Source organism: Strix aluco, chromosome 1, assembly GCF_031877795.1.
Source record: "Strix aluco isolate bStrAlu1 chromosome 1, bStrAlu1.hap1, whole genome shotgun sequence".
Classification (NCBI taxonomy): Eukaryota; Metazoa; Chordata; class Aves; order Strigiformes; family Strigidae; genus Strix; species Strix aluco.
In genome coordinates this window covers 98,645,568-98,659,122 of record NC_133931.1, presented here as the reverse complement: position 1 = coordinate 98,659,122, position 13,555 = coordinate 98,645,568, and the positions used below count along the sequence as shown (strand labels likewise).

The following is a 13,555-nucleotide window of genomic DNA, read 5'->3' as shown; positions in this document are numbered from 1 at the left end:
ACAGGACTACTTCAACAAAAGAGAGTTTCTGCTTTACTATGAACACAACATCTATGTAAAAAAATGCATTCACCTATATACCAAGGGACTGACACGGTTTTTCTAAACAAATGCAGTGAGTCTTGTCTGTCCTGGTTAAGTACATTTACAACATTCAAGAATAGGATATAACTGCCTAGAAACAGCAGCATTCATGTAGTCCTTTCAATATGGGGAACACAGTGTGCTCTACAAATATTAATTTAGCCTGAACAACCACTGAGGTATGCAAATATTACTCCCAGCTTCAACTGGAGAAGATCTGAGAACAGAGGAACAGTGAGGGGGATTTTCAGCGGTGCTTCAGGCAGCCAGCTAACAGCCAGGGAAAGCTGGGATCTTGTATGTCTGCAAGTGCTTTCGATAGTCCTGCCCTGACCAACTTCCTAGACACACTGTAAGCCAGAGCCTAAAACTGAAGCCCTGCTTTTCATCTTTAGGAGACCCAGATGAGCAAACATTTTCTGTATCCTGACTGGCTACACTGCCAAAATCAACAAGGCGGTGTGCAGACATGGGTGCACCCTGTAACACCTCCCAGATCCTGGCTGCCCCAACCAGGAGGCCCAACTGGGATGTATCGCTGTTCCTTCCCCATCCCCATGCTGGAGCTCCCCCTCCACGGAAGCTCAGCGATGAGAGCTGAGCACATTGGTTTTGCTCAGAAGTATGGGGTGTCCTGAAGACAACCAGAGACAGGACCTTGACTCACAACCTGGAAAGCAGGAGGCTCACTGGTTTTGACATGGTCCAAGAAAAGCCATCGCAGCCATTTAGCCAGGCAAAAGGAACTGCAAACAAACCCCCACTGGGTATTGTTACTTCCACAACTGTCAAAAAAGCACTGATGGTGTAAAAGCAGAGCAAAGCAGCAGCAGCTTCAGCAGCTGCCAATGGCTTCTTGTTTTTTGAGGAAGGACGATCCTGAAGAACCCCTGGGGCTCAGCTGATGAGGATAGCGCCAGAGCATGATGAAGTCCAATGGGCCTTGCTGCATATTTTGCCTTTTTAAGTTCCACCTTTAATCCAAAGGGAGGAAAGAAACATTTGTGAAGTCAAAGAAGCAGACAAGGAAAAGAGAGCTGAAACAGTGTGGATCTAAGTGACCCGAAAAGAACGAACTCCTGGACCAATTTTTTCTACCACTCCACAGAACAGCAGCAGAAGAAAGTGAAAGGCAGAGAAGTGCATATCTCAAGGACAGGGTATATATAGCTGCAGCTGCTTTCACCTGAGGACAACACCTTTAGACCAGCAGCCCAAAGAAGATAATTCTCATAGCAACGGTAACACTTAAGACTATTCAACCCTCTCCCTCAAAAGCCTTGGTTTTAGCTTTTTACAACTCTGACAAATACTTTTAATTAAATCTTCCATGCTAACATCTGCCTCAGACTGATCTTTTGTCAGAAAGTTTCAGCAAAAAAATTTCAGCCATTTTAGAGAGACTAGGCAAATAAATACATAGCTTTGACTGCATTAAATTTACTTCTGCTGCTGCTGTTGTTGTTACTAATTTACTGAGATACAAAAATGGCTTCAGGCTCTGGAACAAGCCTGAAAATTTGGCAAAAAGGTTACTCTGATCAGAGATATGTTTTTAGCTATTCTTGTGAAAAATCACCTATATTTGGTTAATTTTAAATCCCTGGGGGGAAAAAAAAAAAATCAGCAGCTAAAGTCTTCAGACCTTTCATCAGTGTAAACTTCATACTTCAGGCTTCGACACAGCTTCATACAGGCCACGGCATCTATGAAAGGGTCTGTCCTCAAAGGTTTCACTGCAGAATAAAAGACTGAGCTCTAAGCAGCTTTGGGACTTTTGAAGTCAAGAAACCACAGTTAGTAAAGAAAGATACAGTTATTTCAATGTACTGTTCTTTACCCGAATATGTACAGAAACAAGGAAGATATACAGAAAAGCAAAGAAACACTTGGAGCTTCTTGTTGGTTTGACTTTTTTTTTTTTTTTAAGGAAGTAAATCCATACAAGCAGCAAAGTACAAGCACTTAAAATATCCCCACCATAGAACTTACCACGGTAAATATTTTCTGGTAACCCAGTATGCCTGTATCGACAATTCATGGTCTACTGTTCTCTAAAGTAGTCGTCTCTTTCAGTAGCAACACTCAGAGAAGGTGACACTGCAATACCAAGTTGCCTTCCCTGAACTCCAAGGCACCTCCACTCAAACACACCCAAATGCCATTTCTTTCTTGTCAGAAATCTTTGTTAACAAATTTCCCTTTTCGTTTTTTGCGAACTGTGCATTTCTTTTTTTGTTTGTAAACAAAGAAACAAACAAAAAGCCAGAATGTAGAAAGGCTCTGCCAGAACTCAATTAATAAATAACGAGCATCGAGTGTTTTTGATTATTTCCTTCTGTCTGAGTCTCACAAACTGACAGTAAAACAGTGTATGACCCTTTACAGAACAATTTTACTATCCCATTATATCCTCATTGGAAATTAAGCAACACAAATTTGACATTTTGAATGGGAATGGCTCATCCAATTTGGTGCAATGTTACCCACTGGGAAGTCCAGAGAGAAATACGCTGTGAGCCTGCACAGCAGGATTTGCAAAGCATCTACCTAGTCACACAGCAAACCCTTGCGCAACCTGCACAAACTTTTCCCCCCACACTGCACTGTAGAAACGTAACTAACACTTTTCAACTCACAGAGCTGTACTATTTTGCTGGGCTTTCTGCATCATGTGGATGAAGACATAACCTGAGCTTGAGTTCCAGAAGTTCCTCAGGATATATGAATCCAGAGGGATGGGTACGGCCGGGCAGGAAAGGAGAGGAGTTAAGACATCCTATCCTGCTGCTGTAATGGGAAACGTAGGGATGAGAGAAGTTACTTTTGTATTCAAAATTGGAAAATGGGAAAAAATGAAAGTAACAGGAGTTTAGAGAAGGGGAAGAAGGTGAGACCTGCTGCAAAAGCATGTTTGGTCACCTGAAAAAAAGGATGACTAGAGAACACCTTTTGCCACAGAGACAGTATACAAGAACAGAAGAAACAAATACAGAGACAACTATACAAGCAGTTTCCAGCATTTTCTTTAAAAACCGTGGCCAGGAGGACAATTCCCATTTTGCCTCTGTTGGCATAACTTCACTTGATGGGAATATGTCAGTTTATAGCAGTCATACACCTGCCCCTTTCATTTATAAGATACAGAAGACAAAACCGGTATTAATAATATCTTTTGTGTCCTGGTATTCCTGAGCACACCATCTGTTTATATTTGGAAACTGCAATGAGTGAGGTGCTTGCCATACACACTAAATTGCCAGGATTCATGAAGTGAGGGAAAAGTCAAGATTTCCATGACTTCAGCCCTAATTTGACTAACACCAGCACCAAGTGATCTCTATCCAAAGCATAAACACATTCCTTATAAACAGCTTAAATGCCAGTACTTTAAAGGCACAACTGTTTGTGTGTTGTAAACTCTCTAATGAATAAAATTCAGTCACATCTACAAAGAAAAGAAATCTGTTCGTTGACACATCACTGAAAGGAAGCAAATAATGGCTCACAATACTAAGAAACCTGATGACAAATGTAAGGGAAATTACCCTTTGAATAATTTGTGCATGACCTGTAAGTTTTAGTGGGCTACAAGGAATACAAGCTCAACAGTTCCATTTTGCTCTCATACTGATACTTTAATTTTTTATATACATACTTTTTAAAATGCATACTTACTCTCTTTTTAAAACTCTTTAAACTGCTTTAAACTGGATGCAAGGTAAAGACTGAATTTGACCTCTTGATGAATCACACACACAAGCGTTCTCAAAAAAAGCAGGTGGACAATAAAATAAAAAAAGAGGACAACCTCCCTACCCTGCCTCTTTAAGATACTGCTGCCTTTCAGGCAGACAGTGAATGCTGCATTCAAATAACAGAACCTAGATTTCTCTTAGTAACTGCGGCTATAAATGTAGCTACTGCTTATACTGCTTCCACCCTATTAGCGTTACAATTGTCCAAAGCATAACACTCAACTAAATTGTCATAATTTCTGACAAATGTCTAATTTTTTATGTAACAGAAAAAAATCCACCTTCAGAATGTTACCCCTTTCCTTATTCTGCTTCTTTGGCACCAAGAGCATTAAAAAGAAATACCGCTTCCCCTCCCTTCAATGTCTGGCAGCCCTTTCTTAAACCAAAACACTCCGATTCAGTGGATGCTCTGCCCACTATTACAGATAACATGCCTTTTCCAAATCTGAGTCTCTTAAGGACAATGCAGGGTAGCTTTATTTTTAATCATTCACCAACTAGTATCCCATTTAGTATCTAATAAGAATTGATTTCTAGCATTTTCTTCTGCTGTATATGGTATTTGCATGCAGTTACTGCATATTACACAAAATAGCGATGAAAATAAATGGCCTGTGTTGTCATATTTACTCATACACAGAGTACATATCTTAGGCAAGGGCACATTTTGCCTCTCATGTATTTTCATTACAACAAATAAGGCATAGGTAATAAGAGTCCATCCCTCTGCATGGAAATAGCATGCTGAGCAGAACGGCGGCAATAAGAAACCCTACTTTACCGACTTATCTCCCTATACTGACAAGAAGAAAAAACTCCTGCAGAGTCAAAATGCTAGACAAATTACATCACTTAAAGCAATCAGTTACTCCTCCTAGGTTTCAGTCTGTTTCACTGGAAAGCAACTTTTTAATAGCATTATTAAGGTAGCCCACTATGGTTTATTCTTACTCATTGTTTTTCAGCTAAAAGTATTTTTGCCTCTTGCATTTCCTTTTTTTGCTTAAAGGAAGGATGGCCCAATAAAAATTTAATGAGAAAAACCAGCATGAAATACAACAGCTCTGATCTATAGATCAGATGATCAGTAACGTCCATTACATCCAAACACTATTTCCAGTCTTCCTTCTCAGTCGTTTACTATTTCGCATATCTTCCTTTATACCCTTGCAATAACGTATGGACAGGCCAACTGTATCACACTTACTTGCTCTTTACATAACAGACGCCTGCTACATCATCATCCCATACTTCCAATAGTTATGTGTGTTCTTGTTACCCCATCACAATAAACCATCAGAACAAGAAAACAGACTTCGGTGTGCAGCTCTGTGGCATTTTAGCAAATTTAAGAAAGACCAGAAAAGGGAAAGAGGGGGAAAAAAGAGAGGAGGAAAACAGGCGGGAAGGAGAAGAGCAATGCTTTCACGTGGGAAGATACGCCAAGAGGACAACCACAGTCCTCCACAGTAAAGCTCAAGAGATCTAAAAGGTCTGCAAGAAGCAGGGTGCTACACACTGATCTGGGGTGCTGAGCACCCACTGTTCCCACTGCAGCTACAGGAAGCAGATTGGTTCCTCGCTCAGGATCGAGCTTTCTGGGTCACAGACCATCATGTTCCCTGCAGCACCCAGCGCAGCAAGAGATGCACCAGTTGTCGTCCACTGGTGTTTCCAAGCCCCTTCCTTACCACCATCACAGGCAGACACCTACACCGCACAATGGGGGTGACCACACAGAATCAGTCAGCTCTTCTACCCCAACACAGAGGTTAAACACAGCAGAAATAGAGAAGCTGTAGCTTTAGAGATGCACTGCTAACTAAGAAAGTCACAGAAAAAGTATAAACTTACCACCTAATGGAACTAAGCCCAAGTAATCTTCCCCCTCCGAACACTGAAGGAGCACTAAGTACCCTCAATAACTTAACTGAAACAAGTCCCCTACGAAGTTACTTGTCAATACTCACAAAATATTCCTGAAAGTTTTTTGAGCATCATGGGAACACCTGAGTGCTTGTGTTAACCTGTGCATCTAACAAGCCTGCTTCTTCTCTCATTGAAATCAGCTGCCCTTAATTTGAACAGTAGGAGACCTGGGCCTTTTCTACTGCAGTGTTCCTTATCAGAGCTCTATAAATGTCACACCTTTATTTTATTAGTGAAAGACGTATTTCATAAATTAACACTAAAAGCATTCTTGTATGTGAGGGTTTTTGGCCCCTGTTGCGACTCTGAATTCTTGAAGGTCAGTTAAAGCTGTCTGTAGAAAGGGAGAGAAGAAAATGCTCTGCCATATCCTTTTAAAGAGCCTCCGCAGTAAAAAGACAATAAATAACTGATTTGTTACCTGGCTTTGAGGGCAGCCATGAATGCTAAGACCACAGTTAAATGAACCTCGTCATGAAAGGAGCAGCAGCTCGTCCAGTACTGTATCTACATTAGTTGACTCTTTTTGTGATTCAAGTCCAAGACTTCATATTGTTCTATTTCCGCCTATTCCTCTGCTCTAGATTCCCTTTGTGACACTTTTATCAATGGAGAATCGAGGGAGGGGTTTCCAGCTGGGAGCCCAACAAAAAAACAGGAGGTTCAGTCTGGTTTTCTCACTTGCGCTGCAAGAGCCATTTTAGCACCAGTAATAAAAGAAAAAATACACAAAGAAAAAAAGACACGACCTGAAATTATTTTATCATCATAAATGCTGCACCACTCTTTATTCTCTGGTACGGTTAGTCTCACACATTGCCACAATAATTTGCTAGCTTAAACAGAGCTTCTTGCAAATAACCTATTTGTATTGAGGGACGATGTCAGCTAGAATTCCAGGGAAATACTAAGAAAAAGTTAACTGCGCCATCGGTCAGATCTACTCTTTGTCATGCCTTTGCAATTTTTACAGATTTATAGCTGCAATATCGCAATTTAAAGAAAATAAAATAGGCCAATTGTGTCCTTTGCGAAAGGTGGGGAAAACACACACAAACAACAAGGGAAGGTAACTGGCACACCAGGAGCCATGCAAAATGGATCTTGCACAGGGACATCTACATGACTGCACCTGGGGGTGTCATCACAGCAGCCATGGTGAGGGCACAACCGCAGCCAGCTGGGTGCTCACATTAGAGTTGCAACCTTAGAAGGTGTTTTTGAAAATGAGATCATTTGCACTAAGGATTTTCAAGGTAAGTCAACGGACAGATTTGGTCTCATTTAAGACCAGTAAAGACTATTAATCATACACTGGAACATTACAGCAGCACAAACCATTCATCTTGGAAGGCACTTTGTATAACAACAGAGCTCACATAAAATGTATGGGAGCACCGCTCCACACAGATGACAAGCTCCTTGAACTCTAGAGCTATCTCCTGTAGCTATTTTCATATACCACCAAGAAGCCTTGGCCACCACCATCTTCTCAAAAGGACAGATGTCTCAAAACCTTCAATACGTAATTATCCAGCCACTGCAGGCTCTGCAAGTGTCCCAAAGACAAGGAAAATCTCTTTCCTGCACGTACACTGCCTGAATGAGATGGCTGTTCAGGGCACTATGCCTGTAATGGCTCTGCTGAGAAAAGCACTTTTAGATACAACAGAAGTCAAGGCTGCTATGGCCAGAAGGCAGCAGCTATCACCCCAATTGCCTAAGCCTGGCAAAGCTGCAATAGGACAAGAAGAGCAAAGCTGAAAGGGTGGAGAATCAGATGCACAAGTTGTCCACTTAGACATGGAGAATACTTAAAGATGTGACTCATGATGAAAGAAAATTGGCAGTCATCATCAAATAGCCTGAGAGTTCAGAACGCACCTGAGAGAGCATGGTATGGTACCCAAATTCCCAGATAGTATATTTTAGCCTGCTGGACAAATTTTAATAATATTTTCAAAAGGTCATATAGATCTCGGTACCTAAACCATAAAAAATAATAAATTAGTAAGCCTTGAGAACTGACTGCTAGCATTCCCTGAATCTGTAGTGCAGACCTGTTAAAAGGAACGAGTGTTTGGGGGGACTCAGGTACCAGATACCTGCCCTGTAGGTATCCCTACCAAGCAAGAGGGGATAAAACACTTCAATGTTTCTCATGAGACTGGTGAGTAGTGCCTTCATTCCTAATGCCACAAACCCCAAAGTTTTTTAAATAGGCTCCTGTAAACCTGCTCAGTTTTACGGTGAGATTTCTTACCGTTGGGTTATGTCCTCCCTAAATACATGCGTGAACTTCATCAGTGACTACAGCAAACCCACAGATCTCGGTTATGTCTCCAGCTCCCACCATTTACTTTATTGTCTTCCACAACACAGAGAGCAATTCTCATTAAGTAGTTGAATGCAAAGCCGCTCAGTAGAGAGTTAAGGAAATGCCTAATCCAAAACTAATCTAAGGGGCAAACTATGTGTGGAAAAAAAATAATTTAACTTGTGTGAAGTCATGCAAAAAAACTGAAGGAAGCCTACATGATCCTAACAGACACAACCTATACCAGTCACTGACAAAAGGGACAGGAGGAAATATCCTTGAAAATATTTCTTCTTGGCTCCAACTCTAGAAATCAGCACATGTGTAAGTCACATTAATCAAACCTGTCAAAGAAATCTCCGTATCATTTCTGATCACCACTCTACCCTGTCTAGGGACTCATCTTTCATTGTGGCGAATCTCCGAGAAAGACGTCACAAAAGAAAATAAGAAAAAAAAGAGAAAAAAAGAAAAGGAAAACCACCACACCCAAAACTGAAACCTAAAATTTATTTCCTGTCCCTGCAGGTAAGCTTGAAGTCCTGAAGCACTAGATTTGAGAATAATTAATTAGAGATCAACAAGTTAAACAGCCTAACAGGGTCTTTTAAATTTATCAAATATATTTTACTTTAATCACATTAAGTTTTCAGAGATGTACAATAATCTTTGTGGTTTAAAATGACTTTGTATTCATTTTTTAATGGAGAGTATTTTTATTCACCTAATACATTATCCTTTCAAGAAAATTATCATACTTGACTACAAGTACTTAATGAGGCACTAATTAATACTCCTATTTCTCCCCATTTAAAACTCCTTTGAGAAATGAGGTCAGACACCTGGTTTAACGCACAAGACACTTCTCAGAGGCCAAAGGGGAAGGGACCCAAATGGCACCTGTCACCCTTCTCCAGGAGGACATCCCCCTTGACAACTGAAGCCCAAGATGACAGCGATCCTTCCGGCTGAGCAGGTGGCTGATGCTAGCCCCCTGCATGGCAGCCATGGGGGCACGCTGGCCCAGCAGCATGCCCCTCTTCTCTGCAGTTCCTGAATGACGACAAGTAATTCCTTCACTTTTTGTTCAATGGGACAAGATTCACCTTTCCCACTCTCATCGGCCTGCAGCAGGCAACCTGCCCACCTCTCCCCAGGAACACAGCTAAAGGACTTGTCCTACTACAGCACGCTTGTGAAGCCACTTATTCCCCTGCCTTGCTTCTGCCAAGCGTTGTTAACACAATGATGGGCAGCTCCACCTTCCTGGGCACAGAGGCCCTGCCAGAGCTGTGGCACCCTGCCAGCCACTCCAGCCATCCTCGCGCCTCACTAGGGGCGCGGTAGGCAAATTCGGGTTATGAACACCTCCCAGAGCAGGAGCAACTGTTTTGGACTCAAGGAACTGCCACAGGTTTAAAGAGCAAAAGCAAAGACTGAGCATGTTTCTGAAGCTGTCAGGAAATGTGCAGACACTCACCCACGAACTTCACTTCTGGGTTTGCTCCGCATTGTATACTAATTGCAATTATCTAAGAGCGGCTCCACAACAGGAGGAGGGGAGGAGAGGAAGGCTTCCCCTTGGCACAGCTTCTTCGGAGTTCAAAGGACACATATGGCCTGCAAACACAGCGCAGGGGATAATGTAAAATTAGAGGAGGGATGGGAGGAAAATGAGAACTCAGCAGGGACAAGCAGTGTTGTTCTGGATGTGCTTGACTGGAATTTAAAATAAAGGAATAGGGGAAAAAAAACAACAGAAACCCCACCCTGATTTTAATTCCACATCCACACAGAGGGAGAGACCTCAGGATGGATCCCATCTGAAGGGAAGACTTCTGGGGAGCAGGACCTGAGCACTTCTGCCTTGGCCTGAGTGTGGCCTTGGCTGGGCAGCAGGACCCAGAGGACCCTGCCCAGAGAGCTGGACTGGAAGCAGCCAGAGATACGATGGCTTCAGGAAGCATACCACTGACACCTCCAAAGAGACAGGAGGGGCTTATTTCAGGATAAACACATGTACAGTACCAAACCTGCAGGGAGGGACAGCATGTATATTTACTCCACAGAGTAAAGCAAGAATAAAAAGGTGTCTGAATAGCACAGGTCCCGATCTGCCTTGTAGTGCCTGTGTAGCCGTGCAAAGGCAGCCACATAAAAGTCAGCAGCCTGCGAGACGGTGCCTGTGCCCACGCCAAATCCTGACACCTGCTTGTGGCCCTGTTCTTAGGGCAGATACCAAAGCTTATCCTTCCCACTGCAAGGCATGTCAAGCGCAAAAATAAATAAAGAAACAAAACAACAACAACAAAAATCCACAACAATCGTTGGTTGTAATTTCTACATAATTATTGCACAACCACCGCCCATAATGAGAGAATGAATTTATAACCACACACAAGCTATATTTACCAGTGGACTGGTTACAAAGCAAAACAGCAGGAAACCACAATGTGTCTTCGTATTAGCTCCTCAGCGGTGGTGCAGAGCAGGGCTGCCCGTGCAGCAGGGCAGGCTGGGCAGGTGAAACACAGACGTGCTGGCCAAAGAAGGAGCGCAGTCCCATGGGGATGGAAGCGGGACTCACAAGGCACAAAGATGTCACCTGGTGTTCAAGGGAAGCTATGGAGAGGTGGGGCTAGAAAGACCTGTTTGGCTTTAAATAGCTGGCCACCCAAACAAAAACTGAAGGGAGTCTCGCCTCCCACTTCCCCAGCTTCCATAAATTTTGATCCCTTGAGGGAATTAAAAAAAACCCAAAAAAACAATGGAGAAAACAAATGAAAAACCTTCCCACCCCACAACTGGAAGTGCAGCCCCTCACTACAGTCAGGACCCAGGAGGTCAACTGTTCCTGCCCCTTGCAATGAACAATCATTCCCAGAGAGCACTTTGTACTCCTCTCCTGTCAGCTGTTTACCCGACACACACCCCCACCCCAAAATGAGCGCAATTCAACCCAAACTGGGACAGCAAGATGGTACCTCAAGAGGAGGCCTGATGAGGTCAGCAGCTGAGCCCCTGATAACAGCTTTTTATCACTGGGGAGAGTTGACTTGGGTACATCTACCAGCTGCCATGTATTGCTGAGCTCAGGAGGTCTTCACACCTTCAAACACCACCTTTCAGGCAAATTTGGCCAAAACCGCCTCGCAGCTTCAGAAGTTTCGGGAAGTGCAGCCAGGCTGACAGGCTCAAGGAAAGACAGGCAGCACACTCACGAGAGCCCTGTTTCCTCAGGCTGACGCCACACAAGCAGGCACCGTCCCTGCCACCAGCAGCAGCACCCTTGGCCACCTCACCCTTGCTGCTCATCCCTACCTCCCCCTATGCCAGTACAAACCCTCACGCTTTCCAGGCCAGTGTGAAAGTGAAGGTGAGCTAGATCTGGGATCAGATCCTGCTGAAAACATACCTTTTTTTTTTTTTTAGGGATTATTTTTGACTTGGCTCCTTTCCCAGACCTGGCTCAGAGCACGACTATACAACGCTTATGTCAGCACAAGGAAGCCATCTAATGAGTACCCACGGTGGGGGGGCAGGACTGCTGCCATCACCATCCTGGCCACCTTAATGAGCTTGTAAAACAACAGCCTATGGACAATGGGTTAAAAAGTCACAGAGCTTCAGTTAACCTAGAAAGGCAGATGAAAAAAACAAAACAACAACATGCACACAGGTTACCAACTCGCTGCCATGTCAGGCTGCCAAATCACAGCAAAAGCACAGGGCCTTCCCTTGAGGAAAAGAAACTCCACGCTCAGCTCCACCACAGCCCCGATGCAGCAGCATGCCTGACACACACCCAGGGAAAATCTTGCTCTTTACTAGCTCCTAAGCAGGATACACAGCAAAAAGCGCACCTCATGGAACACTGGTATCTCACAATGACCTATTCTCTCACCCTTTTGGGCTAGGCATGCTCTCCCCATCCTGCCCTGTCCTTGCAATAACACCAAACAGCCCAGCCCCAACTCGAGGTGGAAGCATAAAGGCCAGAGAGAGGAGAAGGCAAATGGGGAAAAACATCTCTCCTTCCCCATGGACTACAGGTGCAAACCCACCACAACAAACAGCATAACCCTAAACATACGCTACAATGGAGACAAAAATCCATGATTACTGCTTCTGGTGTTTATGCTGACCAGTGCACTATTATTGCTCTGGTGGCAATCCGCGAACCTGTCATGAAAAGAAAGGATGTGTTGGGCTTGCTATCGATCCTTGTATTTCATGAATACAATCACACCATCTTGAAATGTAGCCCAAAAGGGCGCTGTTATTCCAGAATTGAGTTGCTTTTGGAAGATGAGACAAAAGCAGTTCCACGTACTTAGATCTCTTCTTGAGGTTGCTGACAATTTTTCCTGGCTTTACAGACATATTTTTTGATCCTTAATGTATTTTCTTTCCTTATTGCTGAGAGAAAGAGCCACACAAATAAAGAGAAATCTGACTATCCCAGGAAATTATGTAACTGACTATACTCAGAGGGCTGTCAAATATGCACAAAGTAAACTAACTGAAATAATACGATTTTTTTTTTCCACTCTCATATCCTTCATTTATAGTCATTGTAGGTGTTACATGTAACAACAGTAAGTGTAACAATTTCATACATCACTTCCCATATTGAGACAGCTATTCTACATCCCCCCTGTGCAGCAGACAGTTTCTACAGCTCACTTTGTATTATGGCAACAGATCAAGGCACCTCAAATTAAGCGCGGAGCAGTAACCATTCTGTAGAACCAGGGCTAAAACCTAGATTAAGGAGTGGCCATGTTCATAGCCAGACCAACTCTTTCTCTTCAGCAAAATCTGGACAGCACTGGTAGCTGATAGGCAGAAGCACGTGCCTCGGACGGCACTCTTGCCTCCCAACAGGGGCAGCCAACAGCAGGTGCAATGCACGGAGCCAACCCCTGTCCCAAACAAAACGTTGTTTTGGGATGGCACATGCACAGAAGAGCTGCTAGTCGCTACAAGGGATGAGCTCCTGTTTGTAAAACCTTAGAAAAATGCTAGTTAAGAAGTATGCATCGCTATTAGCACAAGGCTTGTGGCGATGAGCAGAGGCCTTGATCGACGGCACTGCTCCCCTCCCATTGCTCATCAATGGAAAGAAAAAACACTCAGCTGAAAAAAACCCACAAAACACACCCAACTCAGACCCTATCCAATCCAAACAATAAAAGACAAAAAAATAAATGCATTCTGAGAACCCACTGTATTTTATATAGTTTTTTAGTCATCGATTGCAATTCCCATGATGTTAGTAACGTATACAATGACAAATAAACTCACAGTACACAGCAAGATGCACAAGGAGGAGAAGGTCAATGCATAGCATCAGACATGACATGTCACAAAAACTCAGAAGATAACACAACCCAATGGATTAAGTATCTTTCACTACCACTCATCACATTTTGCATCCAAAACTGAGCCCAAAAATACATAT

The 13,555-nt window shown here is 43.2% G+C and overlaps 1 protein-coding gene across 8 annotated transcripts in view; it reads right to left on the bottom strand.

The window, feature by feature from the left end:
* The window catches only part of ATXN1 (ataxin 1), a 229,470-nt gene that overhangs the window by 143,668 nt on the left and 72,247 nt on the right, over nt 1-13,555 (bottom strand). The window contains exon 4 of one of the 8 annotated variants that reach the window (XM_074828758.1): nt 9,572-9,711. The exons of the other annotated variants lie outside the window; for them this stretch is intronic. The gene's annotated coding sequence lies outside the window, so the exon portion shown is untranslated. The remainder of the gene's footprint in view (nt 1-9,571; nt 9,712-13,555) is intronic. 8 annotated transcript variants of the gene reach the window in all.